Below are 15424 nucleotides of genomic sequence, written 5' to 3'. Positions count from 1 at the left end.
AGAAGAGTAATAGTAATAGGGGACTCTATAGTCAGGGGCACAGATAGGCGCTTCTGTGGACGTGAAAGAGACTCCAGGATGGTATATTGCCTCCCTGGTGCCAGGGTCCAGGATGTCTCCGAATGGGTAGAGGGAATCCTGAAGGGGGAGGGCAAAAAGGCAGAGGTCATTGTACATATTGGTACTAACGACATAGGCAGGAAGGGGCATGAGGTCCTGCAGCAGGAGTTCAGGGAGCTAGGCAGAAAGTTAAAAGACAGGACCTCGAGGGTTGTAATCTCGGGATTACTCCCTGTGCCACGTGCCAGTGAGGCTAGAAATAGGAAGATAGAGCAGATAAAGACGTGGCTAACAGCTGGTGTAGGAGGGAGGGTTTCCATTATCTGGACCACTGGGAGCTCTTCCGGGGCAGGGGTGACCTGTATAAGAAGGACGGGTTGCATCTAAACCGGAGAGGCATAAATATCCTGGCCGCGAGGTTTGCTAGTGTCACACGGGAGGGTTTAAACTAGTATGGCAGGGGGGTGGGCACGGGAGCAATAGGTCAGAAGGTGAGAGCATTGAGGGAGAACTAGGGAATAGGGACAGTGTGGCTCTGAGGCAGAGCAAACGGGGAGAAGTTGCTGAACACAGCGGGTCTGGTGGCCTGAAGTGCATATGTTTTAATGCAAGGAGCATTACGGGTAAGGCAGATGAACTTAGAGCTTGGATTAGTACTTGGAACTATGATGTTGTTGCCATTACAGAGACCTGGTTGAGGGAAGGGCAGGATTGGCAGCTAAACGTTCCAGGATTTAGATGTTTCAGGCGGGATAGAGGGGGATGTAAAAGGGGAGGCGGAGTTGCGCTACTTGTTCGGGAGAATATCACAGCTGTACTGCGAGAGGACACCTCAGAGGGCAGTGAGGCTATATGGGTAGAGATCAGGAATAAGAAGGGTGCAGTCACAATGTTGGGGGTATACTACAGGCCTCCCAACAGCCAGCGGGAGATAGAGGAGCAGATAGGTAGACAGATTTTGGAAAAGAGTAAAAACAACAGGGTTGTGGTGATGGGAGACTTCAACTTCCCCAATATTGACTGGGACTCACTTAGTGCCAGGGGCTTAGACGGGGCGGAGTTTGTAAGGAGCATCCAGGAGGGCTTCTTAAAACAATATGTAAACAGTCCAACTAGGGAAGGGGCGGTACTGGACCTGGTATTGGGGAATGAGCCCGGCCAGGTGGTAGATGTTTCAGTAGGGGAGCATTTCGGTAACAGTGACCACAATTCCAGTAAGTTTTAAAGTACTGATGGACAAGGATAAGAGTGGTCCGAGGATGAATGTGCTAAATTGGGGGAAGGCTAATTATAACAATATTAGGCGGGAACTGAAGAACATAGATTGGGGGCGGATGTTTGAGGGCAAATCAACATCTGACATGTGGGAGGCTTTCAAGTGTCAGTTGAAAGGAATACAGGACCGGCATGTTCCTGTGAGGAAGAAAGATAAATACGGCAATTTTCGGGAACCTTGGATGACGAGTGATATTGTAGGCCTCGTCAAAAAGAAAAAGGAGGCATTTGTCAGGGCTAAAAGGCTGGGAACAGACGAAGCCTGCGTGGAATATAAGGAAAGTAGGAAGGAACTTAAGCAAGGAGTCAGGAGGGATAGAAGGGATCACGAAAAGTCATTGGCAAATAGGGTTAAGGAAAATCCCAAGGCTTTTTACACGTACATAAAAAGCAAGAGGGTAGCCAGGGAAAGGGTTGGCCCACTGAAGGATAGGCAAGAGAATCTATGTGTGGAGCCAGAGGAAATGGGCGAGGTACTAAATGAATACTTTGCATAAGTATTCACCAAAGAGAAGGAATTGGCAGATGTTGAGTCTGGAGAAGGGGGTGTAGAAAGCCTGGGTCACATTGTGATCCAAAAAGACGAGGTGTTGGGTGTCTTAAAAAATAGGGCAGTAGATGTTGTCTATATGGACTTCAGATAGGCCTTTGACAAGGTCCCTCATTGTAGACTAGTACAAAAGGTGAAGTCACACGGGATCAGGGGTGAGCTGGCAAGGTGGATACAGAACTGGCTAGGCCATAGAAGGCAGAGAGTAGCAATGGAGGGATGCTTCTCTAATTGGAGGGCTGTGACCAGTGGTGTTCCACAGGGATCAATGCTGGGACCTTTGCTCTTTGTAGTATATATAAATGATTTGGAGGAAAATGTAACTAGTCTGATTAGTAAGTTTGCAGACGACACAAAGGTTGGTGGAATTGCGGATAGCGATGAGGACTGTCGGAGGATACAGCAGGATTTAGATTGTCTCGAGACTTGGGCGGAGAGATGGCAGATGGAGTTTAATCCGGACAAATGTGAGGTAATGCATTTTGGAAGGTCTATTGCAGGTAGGGAATATACAGTGAATGGTAGAACCCTCAAGAGTATTGAAAGTCAAAGAGATCTAGGAGTACAGGTCCACAGGTCATTGAAAGGGGCAACACAGGTGGAGAAGGTAGTCAAGAAGGCATACGGCATGCTTGCCTTCATTGGCCGGGGCATTGAGTATAAGAATTGGCAAGTCATGTTGCAGCTGTATAGAACCTTAGTTAGGCCACACTTGGAGTATAGTGTTCAATTCTGGTCGCCACACTACCAGAAGGATGTGGAGGCTTTAGAGAGGGTGCAGAAGAGATTTACCAGAATGTTGCCTAGTATGGAGGGCATTAGCTATGAGGAGCGATTGAATAAACTCGGTTTGTTCTCATTGGAACGAAGGAGGTTGAGGGGAGACCTGATAGAGGTATACAAAATTATGAGGGGCATAGACAGAGTGGATAGTCAGAGGCTTTTCCCCAGGGTAGAGGGGTCAATTACGAGGGGGCATAGGTTTAAGGTGAGAGGGGCAAGGTTTAGAGTAGATGTACGAGGCAAGTTTTTTACGCAGAGGGTAGTGGGTGCCTGGAACTCGCTACCGGAGGAGGTAGTGGAAGCAGGGACGATAGTGACATTTAAGGGGCATCTTGACAAATATATGAATAGGATGGGAATAGAAGGATACGGACCCAGGAAGTGTAGACGATTGTAGTTTAGTCGGGCAGCATGGTCGGCACGGGCTTGGAGGGCCGAAGGGCCTGTTCCTGTGCTGTACATTTCTTTGTTCTTTGTTCTTTGTATTCCAGTCCTTTGGGTAAAGTGAATAATGTCCCGGACCAGGTGGATGTTGTCATAGATTGTGCGGTCCGGGACTGTGTAGGACTGGTCAGGGTGGATCATGTGGTCCAGCTCGGGGCCAAGGCGTAAACACAGCACCTTGGCAAAGATTTTATAGTCTGTGCTGAGGAGGGAGACCGGTCGCCAGTTCTTAAGTCGGCGGAGATCCCCCTTCTTGGGCAGCAGGGCAATGACAGCCCTGCGCCACAAAAGGAGCATCTCCCCGGTCGCGATACATTCCCCCAGGACCCCCGCGTAGTTGCTCCCCAGGACGTCCCAGCACGCCCTGAAGAACTCCACGGTCAGCCCGTCCAGCCCTGGGGATTTGCCCCGTGAGAGGCTGTGCAGGGCGCCGGTCAGCTCTTGAGGTTGATGGCATTATCGAGCTTCCCGGCGCCCTCCGGGCCCACCTGCGGCAGGTCCTCCCACAGAACTCTGCAAGCGTACTCGCTGGACGGACCCGGAGAGAAGAGGTCGGAGTAAAAATCCCTGATCAGGGTCCTGACCCCCTCCGGATCCGAGACGAGGGGCCGGTCGTCGGCCAGCAGCGTAGAAATCTGCCGACGGGCCCCGCGTCCTCTTTCCAGCGAGTAGAAGAAGCTGGAGCCGCGGTCCATGTCCGTTACGAGACGGATCCGCGACCTCACGTCCTCGCCGCTGGACCCGGCGAGTTGCAGGCCCCGCAGTGCGCCCCTCTTCTCTCTGTACACCAGCCCCAGGGCCGGGCCTCATCGGGCTGAGCGAGACGTGACTCCAGATCGAGGAGTTCCTCAGCCAGGTTGGCGATCGTGGAGTTCCACCCTGCCGTAGACCCCTTCGTGTACCCCTGACAGAAGGCACGGTTCTGGGCCTTGCCCACATCCCACCATAGCCTCAAGGAGGGGAAGCCACCCCGCTTCCTTCTCCGGCTGGCCCAGAAACGGCAGAACGAGTCCAGGAACCGCTCGTCCTCCAGCAGCAGGTTGTTAAAGTGCCAGTACGCGGACCGTGTCTGAGCGCGGGACGGGGCGAGACCCGCCCACACCAGGTGGTGATCCGAGCTCGGCACCTGCTCCATGGAGGCCGTCGGAACGCTGGGCAAGTACGTCTTGGAAATGTAAAGACGGTCGATGCTGGACGCTCTGAACTGGGGCCGCACAGAGGTGCGCACCCGCAATTCAGGATGGAGAGTCCGCCAGACATCCACCAAGTCAAAAGACCTAACCAGGTCCCTCAACTTCACCACCGCCGCCGGGTCGCGCTGGACTTCACCACGGTCCTTGTCCCGGAGGGTGCAATTACAATCCCCTCCTAGGACGATGCACTCTGTTTTTGAAAACTCACCACTATTCTTAGAATTCCCCCTCTACCAAAAAGGGCCGAGATTCTAAATGGTGATCAGGATTCTCACTCCCGATTCCGATGCAGGCTTCAGTGGGTGCTATTCAGGTCAAACTCTATTTTCAAGTTATCCCCCGGTATAACCCATACCTTCACCAAAGATTTAATCTACTTCCCACTTAGTAGCATCGATCCTGGGTCCCGCATTGCTAAGTAAGTAAAGTAGACTTTGGAATAACCACTATTTCAGGTTAAATTAAGTTATTTTATTATTATATTTTTTCTTTTAACAGCTGCAAATACTTTCTTTACAGAAAGGAAAAAGACCTTGCTTCTGGGTCCTTCTGGGTGGTTGAAGGGATCTTCAGGCCCACCTTGACAATCAATCTTCTTTATAAAGTCTGGTCTTCTTTAGATGTAATCGCTGATGAGCTCGGTTGCTGTGTCCTGTCTTTCCCATGTACCGAGCTGTGAGAGCTGACTCTGCAGACTGTCGCTGAGCTGACATAGAGCTGACTTTAAATTCTAGTCTTCCTGAGATGTATTAGCTGTTTTAGCTCGGCTGCTATGCCTTGTCTTTCCCATGGCCGAGCTGACTGCAATCTGACTCTGAGCTGCTTGTTTCTTCTCTGCTTCTCTCTCTCCCTCCCTCTGAGTTCTGGTTCTGGTTCTGGTAGTTCCTGTCCTGGTCTCTGGGTTTACATATTTTTCTAACAGTTATCTAGTTTTTATGACTATATCATAAAGTAACTTATTTCACTTTGATTGTAAAAGGTATCTTTGATCTAAACTTTCTAATCCAACTAAGTATTTATTTTGACATAACTGCATCTCAGGGATCGGATTACATTGTTTCCTGTGTGATGATCAAAATGCTTTGGTTTCAAGAGGTGTTACTTTTAATTCCTGTCATTTCTGTGGTTTTATTTTCCAATTGTGTCCTCAGCTCGTAATTTTGACTTTGATTTTGGCTTTGAATTATGTTTCTCGTAGACTGATAGTCTCCAGTTTTCTTTAATTTACCTGGTTTAGCAAATTTTCACACCAAGAATTATCACCAAATTCAACTGAACCTCATCCTTTTTTCCAGCTGCTAACTAAGACAGTTACTTTCAATGAAGGTGTGAGCCATTGTTTTTGGCTTCATTCAAAATCCTGTTTGTCTTGTTTGCTAAGCCTGCTTGAGCAAGGATATCTGCATTTTACAATCCTCTCCTGGCAGCTGCTGTTCACCCTTTGTGGGATCTTTCCCTGTATCCTCTCTTGTTTCTCTCAGACCAGATATTGCCAGACTTCAATGTTTCAAATGACACATCTTTCCATATTTTCAATAACACCCCGTATTGACATTTGAAACAGATCTATATCATTTGATCAATTATACCCCCATCTAATTGTACTGATGAACATTTATACCCGACCTTTCTCATTTGTATGTCCATGTTTTGTGATTTTAAATTGCGCATCGAAATCAATTTGTAAATGTATCCATATCACAGACCAGTGTCTTTTTCGTTCTTTCCTCAAGTCCAATTACGGTGAACCATAGCCGTAGCCGCTCAGGAAGGTACCACAATAGCTATATCCGGGTTCCACTACCTCCAAAGCAGTTTACTTCCTTGGGGTAGCTGCACCGTAGAAACTTCCTCATGTCCCTTAGAAACAGCGCACAACTCAGTCCATCAGTAACCAAAAAGGCCATTTGTCCATCACTGGCTGTTTCGTGTCCATTTTTCCGTCATCCAAATTGCTTACCGTTTCTCATTGGAATGGTAAATTATGGCATCATGTACACCCACTGGTTCCCTCGCTTCATTAATTTAAAAGGTTCAATTGATCCTGCTTCTAACCCTGACTTCCCCACATTAATGTCTAATATTGTTCGGAACCATGTATGTCTGCCAGCCCCTGGTGTACAGGAGAGAATATCATTCTGACAAACTTCCTTCAAATCCCTTTCGTCTGTTAACATTTCCCTTACAACATTTGCAATACAATATGCCGACAGTATTCGCAAAACCGCATCGAACTGTCATTTTTTCCAAATAAATTCTCCCTATTGTTAAATACACAGTAAAAAAAAAAAAGTCTTATCTTAACACATTACCCATCACCTAACTACACAAATAGACCGTGTGTTACAACTTTACATAATTGCAACTGTTATCACAATTTCAATACGAAAAATAAAGTACAATATCGACACATCCCTTCGTGGCTTTGGAACCAATAGTCACTACATATTAAATATGGCGTGTTAACAACATCAATATTATATGTGATGTTCTATGCAGTTAAATCAAGAAAGCACACTAAACTACCACTATTCCCCCTCTATTAAAACATTCAGACAGTTTCGAAATGCTGATCAAGTTCTCTAACGGCACACATACCCCCATTATCATACATACATAACTGTGCTAACAATTGACATTACATTTCTTCCTTAATAATGTTTACAGCTCGACAATGCAATATTGTTTGCTGCATTGGTAATAATTTTCCCCCCTTGGCATCAAGCTCCAAAAATTCTTAATCTACTGTCATTTATCATATTGGGGTTCCTCGTCAGTCGCTGCTGTCTGCCGAGACCCTTAATAACACCACCACATAGTACATACCCCATGGAGACCGCAGATCATCCATCAGCTGATGTCCAGTTAGAGATGTCTGACCGGAGGTTTCACTGTTCAGTAATAATTTGAGATTTTGATGTGTTTCCAACCCGTAAAGTTTTCCTACGGGCTCTATCATTTAATTCCCTCAAGTATGTAGGCGATTGTATCATTAGTTCCCCCACCCCCCAATCCTGTCTAAAACATTCTTCTCTGGAGCGCAGTTCTCTTCCTTCTTGTGAACTGGTTTATCTGTTATTTACTTTTTCCATCTGAAAAATCAAACGAGCAGGTCAAGGGTGGAGAGGGCCCTCTTCTTTAATTTGTACTTTCTATCTTCGTTTGAACACTCCCGAAGTGCCCTCTCCAGGACTTCCGGATTTCTTTTGTTACCATTTCTTTTGTCTCTTTTCTTTTTTTTTGAACTCGTTTATTTTCCTTATCATTGATGTACATCACACAATGAAGGCCTGTTAAGCCTCCTCCTTCTGTTATTGCACCCCTGAGTGAGATTCGAAGAATCTCAAACTCCTCCCCTTTTGCTCACTCTGATCCAATCTGTCGAAACCTTACCCTGATACATTCCTGATATTGCTACTGCGTTTACTTCACTTACTTTATTTTGATTACGGCCGGAGTTTTATGAAGGTAAGTTCCAAACATGACATTTTAACTTCATGATCTGTCCAATCAATGGTGCTAACGGGTTTTAATTCACTGTCTTCCCACCAATTGGGTCATGTGTTTTAATTGTGATATAATTTCTTTTGCTCCAGACACCATGCTTCGCTAAGTCAATGTTTACCCAGATACTGAACAAACTTGTCTTCACATTTTACAGCTTCACTGATTATTTTCCCTGCAGTTTTAGTTGGTAGTTTCACCCAAACTTCCTCTGTTATCAATTGTTTTAATATCTTAATTTTACCTGAATCTATTTTTATCAAATCTTTTCCAGCCATCAGATTCTCTTTTCCTTACCCTGAAAGTGATTCTCTTAATCTAACTTTTGATCCAAAATCTTTATTCTCTAAAGCTCCTTCTTCAATGTATTTAACATTCTAAGCATGATTATTTTTGCTGGTGACATTCTTGTGCTGCTCGGGCACTAGGACCCTGTGGAGCTATGCAGTGTCAATTTCAACGCTCAGTTTCAAAGCCTGCAAGCAGCTGACTGCTGCCCAGTACAAACTCTTTATCTGTTTATTCTGAGACCAATTTAACTCTGAACATACTGATTTATCACCTCATAATACTGATCACATTTCTACCTGCCATTTATAACTTTTAATTGATGTGAAACTCGGTTTTGCAAAATACAACATGTTTTTAAAAATACAAACACCAAAGGAAATTCACAATTCCTTCTTAGACACACACACACTCATTCATCCACTCAGATCTTGGACCTCTACTTTGTAGGGTTTCACAAACCCTTATTGAACACGCACGCACGTTTATACACTGAGATCTTGGACCTCTGTCCAGTGGGGTTTTAATTACTTTTAACAAAAATTGAGACCCCTCCATGCTGATAAAGTTTCAGTTATGCAGGAGTTTTTTGCCTCTATTAATTTCTTCCACTCTGGTTCATTGCTTCAACTCTCTTCACCGTGTTTCAGAGCACGAGGATTATTCTAATTGCCATTTTTCGGAATTCTAAGTTCTGTTCCTGGTTATCCCTTTCAATTGCAATCTGAAATTAAGGATAAGTACCCTTTCTGGGCCCTACCCAAGGCTAACTAAGGCACTATCTTCCTGTTTTAGTTAAGGGTCGATTGGTTATTGGTCTCTAAAGATTCTAGGCGTCCTCTATTTCTTTAGGATTTAACCTCACAATCTGCCTTACTCTAAGGATGATTTATTTTTTGACTTCCTTTTACCAGTAATCATAGAATCATAGAATTTACAGTGCAGAAGGAGGCCAATTGGCCCATCGAGTCTACACCAGCTGTTGGAAAGAGCACCCTACCCAAGCCCACACTTCCACCCTATCCCCATAACCCAGTAACCCCAGCCAACACTAATTTTGTTTTGAACACTATTTTGGACACTAAGGGCAATTTATCATGGCCAATCCACCTAACCTGCACATCTTTGGACTGTGGGAGGAAACCGGAGGAAACCCACGCACACACGGGGAGGATGTGCAGACTCCGCACAGGCAGTGACCCAAGCCAGAATCGAACCTGGGACCCTGGAGCCGTGAAGCAATTGTCCTATCCACAATGCTACCATGCTGCCCAATGCTATCTTGCTAATGGATGCAGGATTTTTAGTGCTGTCACCAAGATGTCTTGCAGACTTTTCTCAGGGTTAGCATCTTCTAATTTGCTTATTTCACACCCAACCTGAGTTTTATGTCCCCTCGATCCACAGAATATCATTATTGCGAAATTCACAATTCCTTCTTAGACATACACACACTCATTCATCCGCTCAGATCTTGGATCTCTACTTTGTAGGTTTCACAAACCCTTATTGAACACGCACTCACGTTTATACACTGAGATCTTGGACCTCTATTCAGTGGGGTTTTAGTTACTTTTAACAAAAATTGAGACCCCCTCCATGCTGATGAAGTTTCACTTATGCAGGAGTTTTTTGCCTCTATTAATTTCTTCCACTCTGGTTCATTGCTTCAACTCTCTTGACCGTGTTTCACAGCAAGAGGATTATTCTAATTGCCATTTTTCGGAATTCTAAGTTCTGTTCCTGGTTGTCCCTTTCAGTTGGAATCTGAAATTAAGGATAAGTACCCTTTCTGGGCCCTACCCAATTATTGGTCTCTAAAGATTCTAGGCGTCCTCTATTTCTTTAGGATTTAACCTCACAATCTGCCTTACTCTAAGGATGATTTATTTGTTGACTTCCTTTTACCAGTAATCATAGAATCATAGAATTAACAGTGCAGAAGGAGGCCATTCGGCCCATCGAGACTACACCGGCTCTTGGAAAGAGCACCCCACCCAAGCCCACACTTCCACCCTATCCTCATAACCCAGTAACCCCAGCCAACACGAAGGGCAATTTTGGACACTAAGGGCAATTTCTCATGGCCAATCCACCTAACCTGCACATCTTTGGACTGTGGGAGGAAAACGGAGCACCCGGAGGAAACCCACGCACACACGGGGAGGATGTGCAGACTCCGCACAGGCAGTGACCCAAGCCGGAATCGAACCTGGGACCCTGGAGCCGTGAAGCAATTGTCCTATCCACAATGCTACCATGCTGCCCAATGCTATCTTGCTAATGGATGCAGGATTTTTAGTGTTGTCACCAAGATGTCTTGCAAACTTTTCTCAGGGTTAGCATCGTCTAATTTGCTTATTTCACACCCAACCTGAGTTTTATGTCCCCTCGATCCACAGAATATCTTTACAGAATTCAATCACATGACTTTCCAGACTAAACTCGGCAGGTAAAGTCTGACTCACAACAGACCAGAGACTTCTAATATTCTAGCCTTGGTGCCGGTTAGAAACTTCTAATATTCCAACCGTTTGTTGGGAACTAGAAACTTCTAATATTCGAGCCCCCTCTGCTGATTTAGAAACTTCTAGTATTCTAGCCTCGTTTTACCTAGAAACTTCTAATATTCTAGGTCTCCACGCTGGATGCCATGGAGAAAGCAAAACAACCGGCTGGGCGCAATTCACACGATGTTAACACGACGGCTGCCATGTAGAAAATAGAGCAACCCATTCGGCGTAATTGACAGGGTTTTAATTAAAACGTTGGGCGCCATATTTTTGAAAACTCACCACTATTCTTAGAAGTCCCCCTATACCAAAAAGGGGCGACATTCTAAATGATGATCAGGGATTCTCACTCCCCGACTCCGATGCAGGCTTCAGTGGGTGCTATTCAGGTCAAACTATGTTTTCTAGTTATCCCCCGGTATAACCCATGCCTTCACCGAAGATTTCATCTACTTACCACTTAGTACCATCGATCCTGGGTCCCGCATTGCTAAGTAAGGAAAGTAGACTTTGGAATAACCACCATTTCAGGTTAAATTAAGTTATTTTATTATTATATTTTTTTTATTTTAAAAGCTGCAAATACTTTCTTTACAGAAAGGAAAAAGACCTTGCTTCTGGGTCCTTCTGGGTGGTTGAAGGGACCTTCAGGTCCACCTTGACAATCAATCTTCTTTATAAAGTCTGGTCTTCTTTAGATGTAATCGCTGATGAGCTCGGTTGCTGTGTCCTGTCTTTCCCATGTACCGAGCTGTGAGAGCTGGCTCTGCTGGCTATCTCTGAGCTGACATAGAGCTGACTCTTTGAATTATAGTCTTCCTGAGATGTATTAGCTGTTTTAGCTCGGCTGCTATGCCTTGTCTTTCCCATGGCCGAGCTGACTGTAATCTGACTCTGAGCTGCTTGTTTCTTCTCTGCTTCTCTCTCTCCCTCCCTCTGAGTTCTGGTTCTGGTTCTGGTAGTTCCTGCCCTGGTCTCTAGGTTTACATATTTTTCTAACAGTTATCTAGTTTTTATGATTTTATTTTAAAGTAACTTATTTCACTTTGATTGTACAAAGTACGTTTGACTAAACCTTCTAATCCAACTAAGTGTTCATTTTGTCATAACTGCATCTCAGAGATCTGATTACAGTGTTTCCTTTGTGATGTTCAAAATGCTTTGGTTTCAAAAGGTGTTACTTTTAATTCCTGTCATTTCTGTAGTTTTATTTTCCAATTGTGTCCTCAGCTCATAATTTTGACTTTGATTTTGGCTTTGAATTATGTTTCTCGTAGACTGATAGTCTCCAGATTTCTTTAATTTACCTGGTTTAGCAAATTTTCACACCTAGAATTATCACCAAATTCAACTGAACCTCATCCTTTTTTCCAGCTGCTAACTAAGACAGTTACTTTCAATGAAGGTGTGGGCCATTGTTTATGGCTTCATTCAAAATCATGTTTGTCTTGTTTGCTAAGCCTGCTTGAGCAAGGCTATCTGCATTTTACAATCCTCTCCTGGCAGCTGCTGTTAACCCTTTGTGGGATCTTTCCCTGTATCCTCTCATGTCTCTCCCAGACCAGATATTGCCAGACTTCCATGTTTCAAATGACACATCTTTCCATATTTTCAATAACAACTCTCCCACCGGGATGGTGCCGAGAAGAGTGGACACCTTTTGGAAGGAAGCCGCCTGCTGCGGTCCGGCCACGGGAGCGGATACATTTACAAAGTGAATCACCGCTGCCCCGAAACGGGCCTTTAGGTGCAGCAGACGGCCTGGCACCGGCTCCTTGACCCCCAAGATCTCCGGCTGAAAATGTGGAGCCAACAAGATAGCCACCCGCCCGAACGTGGGGCCAGGTGACTCATGAAGACTCCTCCTTGCCCCTCCAGGGTCCCCTGAGCTTCGTCACCCGGATGGCCTGGGTTTCCTGCAGGAAGCACACCCGTACTTTCCGTCCCGGAGGATAGACAGGAACTGGAACCGGTGGTGCGCGTGGCTGCTGCCGTTGATGTTGAGGCTGGCCATGGTTACCTCCATGTCAGCAGCAATAGTTATCCATCACCTTCAGTGCTCAGAGTGGGGGTACCGCCCCCTCCACTCCCTCAGGAGTCCCACAAGGAACTGAGCAGCTTGGCGCTGCTCCTCCTGGTCTTGATCGAACTCCCGGGCCTCTCTGACATAGGCCCGGGCGGAGCCAAGGAGCAGCCCCAGGTTTCCCCAGCTGCCCAGGGCCAGCCGCACACAGTCCGGGTGACCATGGTGCGTTCCCAGAAATGTCCGGCGTTCCCCAGGGGGGACGAGGGGAGACTCGGTGCCGGGTGTGAGGGTGCCCTCTGCCTCGCTACAGAGCGCGTCTAAATCCTCCTCCTCACCCGCCACCGAGCAGCCTTTCTCCTCCGAACGGTCACCTCCCGAGCTCGAGTCGCCCGCCACATGGAGTATGGCGGGCGGCACGGGCCCACCGGCTAACCCTTGGGCCGAGTCGACCCCACCCCCAGGGTCGTCCTCAGGCAGGTTCTTCGCAGGCTCCTCCCGCGGCTAAGGGCCCGTGGACGGCGCCTCCACCCACGCCGGCGACTCCGGGACCTCGGAGAGGCCCCCCGGAAACATGTCCGGGTTGAAAACAGGGCTCTCCGGCGTCGCCCGCTCGGGTGTAGAGGACTGGGAGCCTTCCCCGTCCTCCCCCGTCCACAGCCCACAGCGGCACGATGAGCGGTCGCTGCTGCTGCCGGCCCCCGGCGATGGTGAAGAGGAGGCGTCCGGGGAGGAAACTTGCACCGGGCGGGACGGGCCCCCAGGGGCTTCGTCTCCGCTCGACCCCGGGTCCTCATGCTCGGGGGGCGACAGCAGCTCAAGGGGCTCGGGGGCCTCGGAGGCCCCCCCGGCCTTGCTTCTCTTCATTGTGTGCCCCGGGCCAGGCGTCAGGGGGATGGGCACCAACACGGGAGAGATGGGGCAGGAGGAGCTCGGTGGGGAGGGAGGGCGGGACGTTTGATAGAACAACACGTTCTGCGGTGGCCTCCAGCGTCTCCACCGCCACGTGTGTCCCGCCCACCGTGAGCCCCCTTTCCAGGGCCCGATGGGCCGCCTGCTCGGCCCGCAGGAAGAACCCGGCCTTGCCGTACATCCGCGAGGCGGCTACGATGGCCGAGGGGCCGACAGCCCCGCCCATCGCACGGGTGCCCGCCTCAATGGTCATGGTAGGGTGGGCATAGCACTTCACCCCCAGCTGCCCCGTGAGCAGGCGGGAGGGCGAGGGCGCCGCGGGGGCAGCGGAGTGACGGGAGGCTGCCGCCCCCACATAATGTCTTGTCCGCCCTGCCCCCGGCAGTGGAGGATGCCCCCGAGGTGCTGGCCAGAGGGTGGGAGGGCAGGAGGCTGGGCCTGCAGCCCTGGATGGTCCCAGTCCCACCTCAGGCAGAGGGGTAGGAGGACAGGAGGCCGGGCTTGCAGCCCTGGATGGTCCCAGTCCCACCTCAGGCAGAGGGGTGGGAGGACAGGAGACTGGGCCTGCAGCCCCGAATGGTCCCACTCCCACCTCAGGCAGAGGGGTGGGAGGACAGGAGGCTGGGCTTGCAGCCCTGGATGGTCCCACTCCCACCTCAGGCAGAGGGGTGGGAGGACAGGAGGCCGGGCCTGCAGCCCTGGATGGTCCCAGTCCCACCTCAGGAAGAGGGGTGGGAGGACAGGAGGCTGGGCCTGCAGCCTGGATGGTCCCAGTCCCACCTCAGGCAGATGGGTGGGAGGACAGGAGGCCGGGCCTGCAGCCCTGGATTGTCCCACTCCCTCCTCAGGCAGAGGGGTGGGGGACAGGAGGCCGGGCCTGCAGCCCTGGATTGTCCCACTCCCTCCTCAGGCAGAGGGGTGGGGGACAGGAGGCCGGGCCTGCAGCCCTGGATGGTCCCACTCCCACCTCAGGCAGAGGGGTGGGAGGACAGGAGACTGGGCCTGCAGCCCTGGATGGTCCCAGTCCCACCTCAGGCAGAGGGGTGGGAGGACAGGAGGCCGGGCCTGCAGCCCTGCATGGCCCCAGTCCCACCTCAGGCAGAGGGGTGGGAGGACAGGAGGCCGGGCCTGCAACCCTCGATGGTCCCACTCCCACCTCAGGTATAGGGGTGGGGGACAGGAGGCCGGGCCTGCAGCCCTGGATGGTCCCACCCACCTCAGGCAGAGGGGTGGGGGACGGGAGGCTGGGCCTGCAGCCTGGATGGTCCCAGTCCCACCTCAGGCAGAAGGGTGGGAGGACATAAGGCTGGGCCTGCAGCCCTGGATGGTCCCACTCCCACCTCAGGCAGAGGGGAGGGAGGCCAGGAGGTTGGGCCTGCAGCCCCGGATTGTCCCAGTCCCACCTCAGGCAGAGGGGTGGGAGGACAGGAGGCCGGGCCTGCAGCTCTGGATGGTCCCAGTCCCACCTCAGGCAGAGGTCTGGGAGGACAGGAGACTGGGCCTGCAGCCCTGGATGGTCCCACTCCCACCTCAGGCAGAGGGGTGGGAGGACAGGAGTTTGGGCCTGTAGACCTGGATGGTCCCACTCCCACCTCAGGCAGAGGGGTGGGAGGACAGGAGGCCGGGACTGCAGCCCCAGGCGGTCCCACTCCCACCTCAGGCAGAGGGGTGGGAGGACAGGAGGCTCGGCCTGCAGCCCTGGATGGTCACACTCCCACCACAGGCAGAGGGGTGGGAGGACAGGAGGCTGGGCCTGCAGCCCTGGATGGTCACAGTCCCACCTCAGGCAGAGGGGTGGGAGGGCAGGAGGCCGGGCCTGCAGCCCTGGATGGTCACACTCCCACCTCAGGCAGAGGGGTGGGAGACAGGAGGCCGGGCC

Source organism: Scyliorhinus torazame, chromosome 5 (assembly GCF_047496885.1).
Source record: "Scyliorhinus torazame isolate Kashiwa2021f chromosome 5, sScyTor2.1, whole genome shotgun sequence".
NCBI lineage: Eukaryota > Metazoa > Chordata > Chondrichthyes > Carcharhiniformes > Scyliorhinidae > Scyliorhinus > Scyliorhinus torazame.
Note: the sequence above shows the minus strand (reverse complement) of the source record.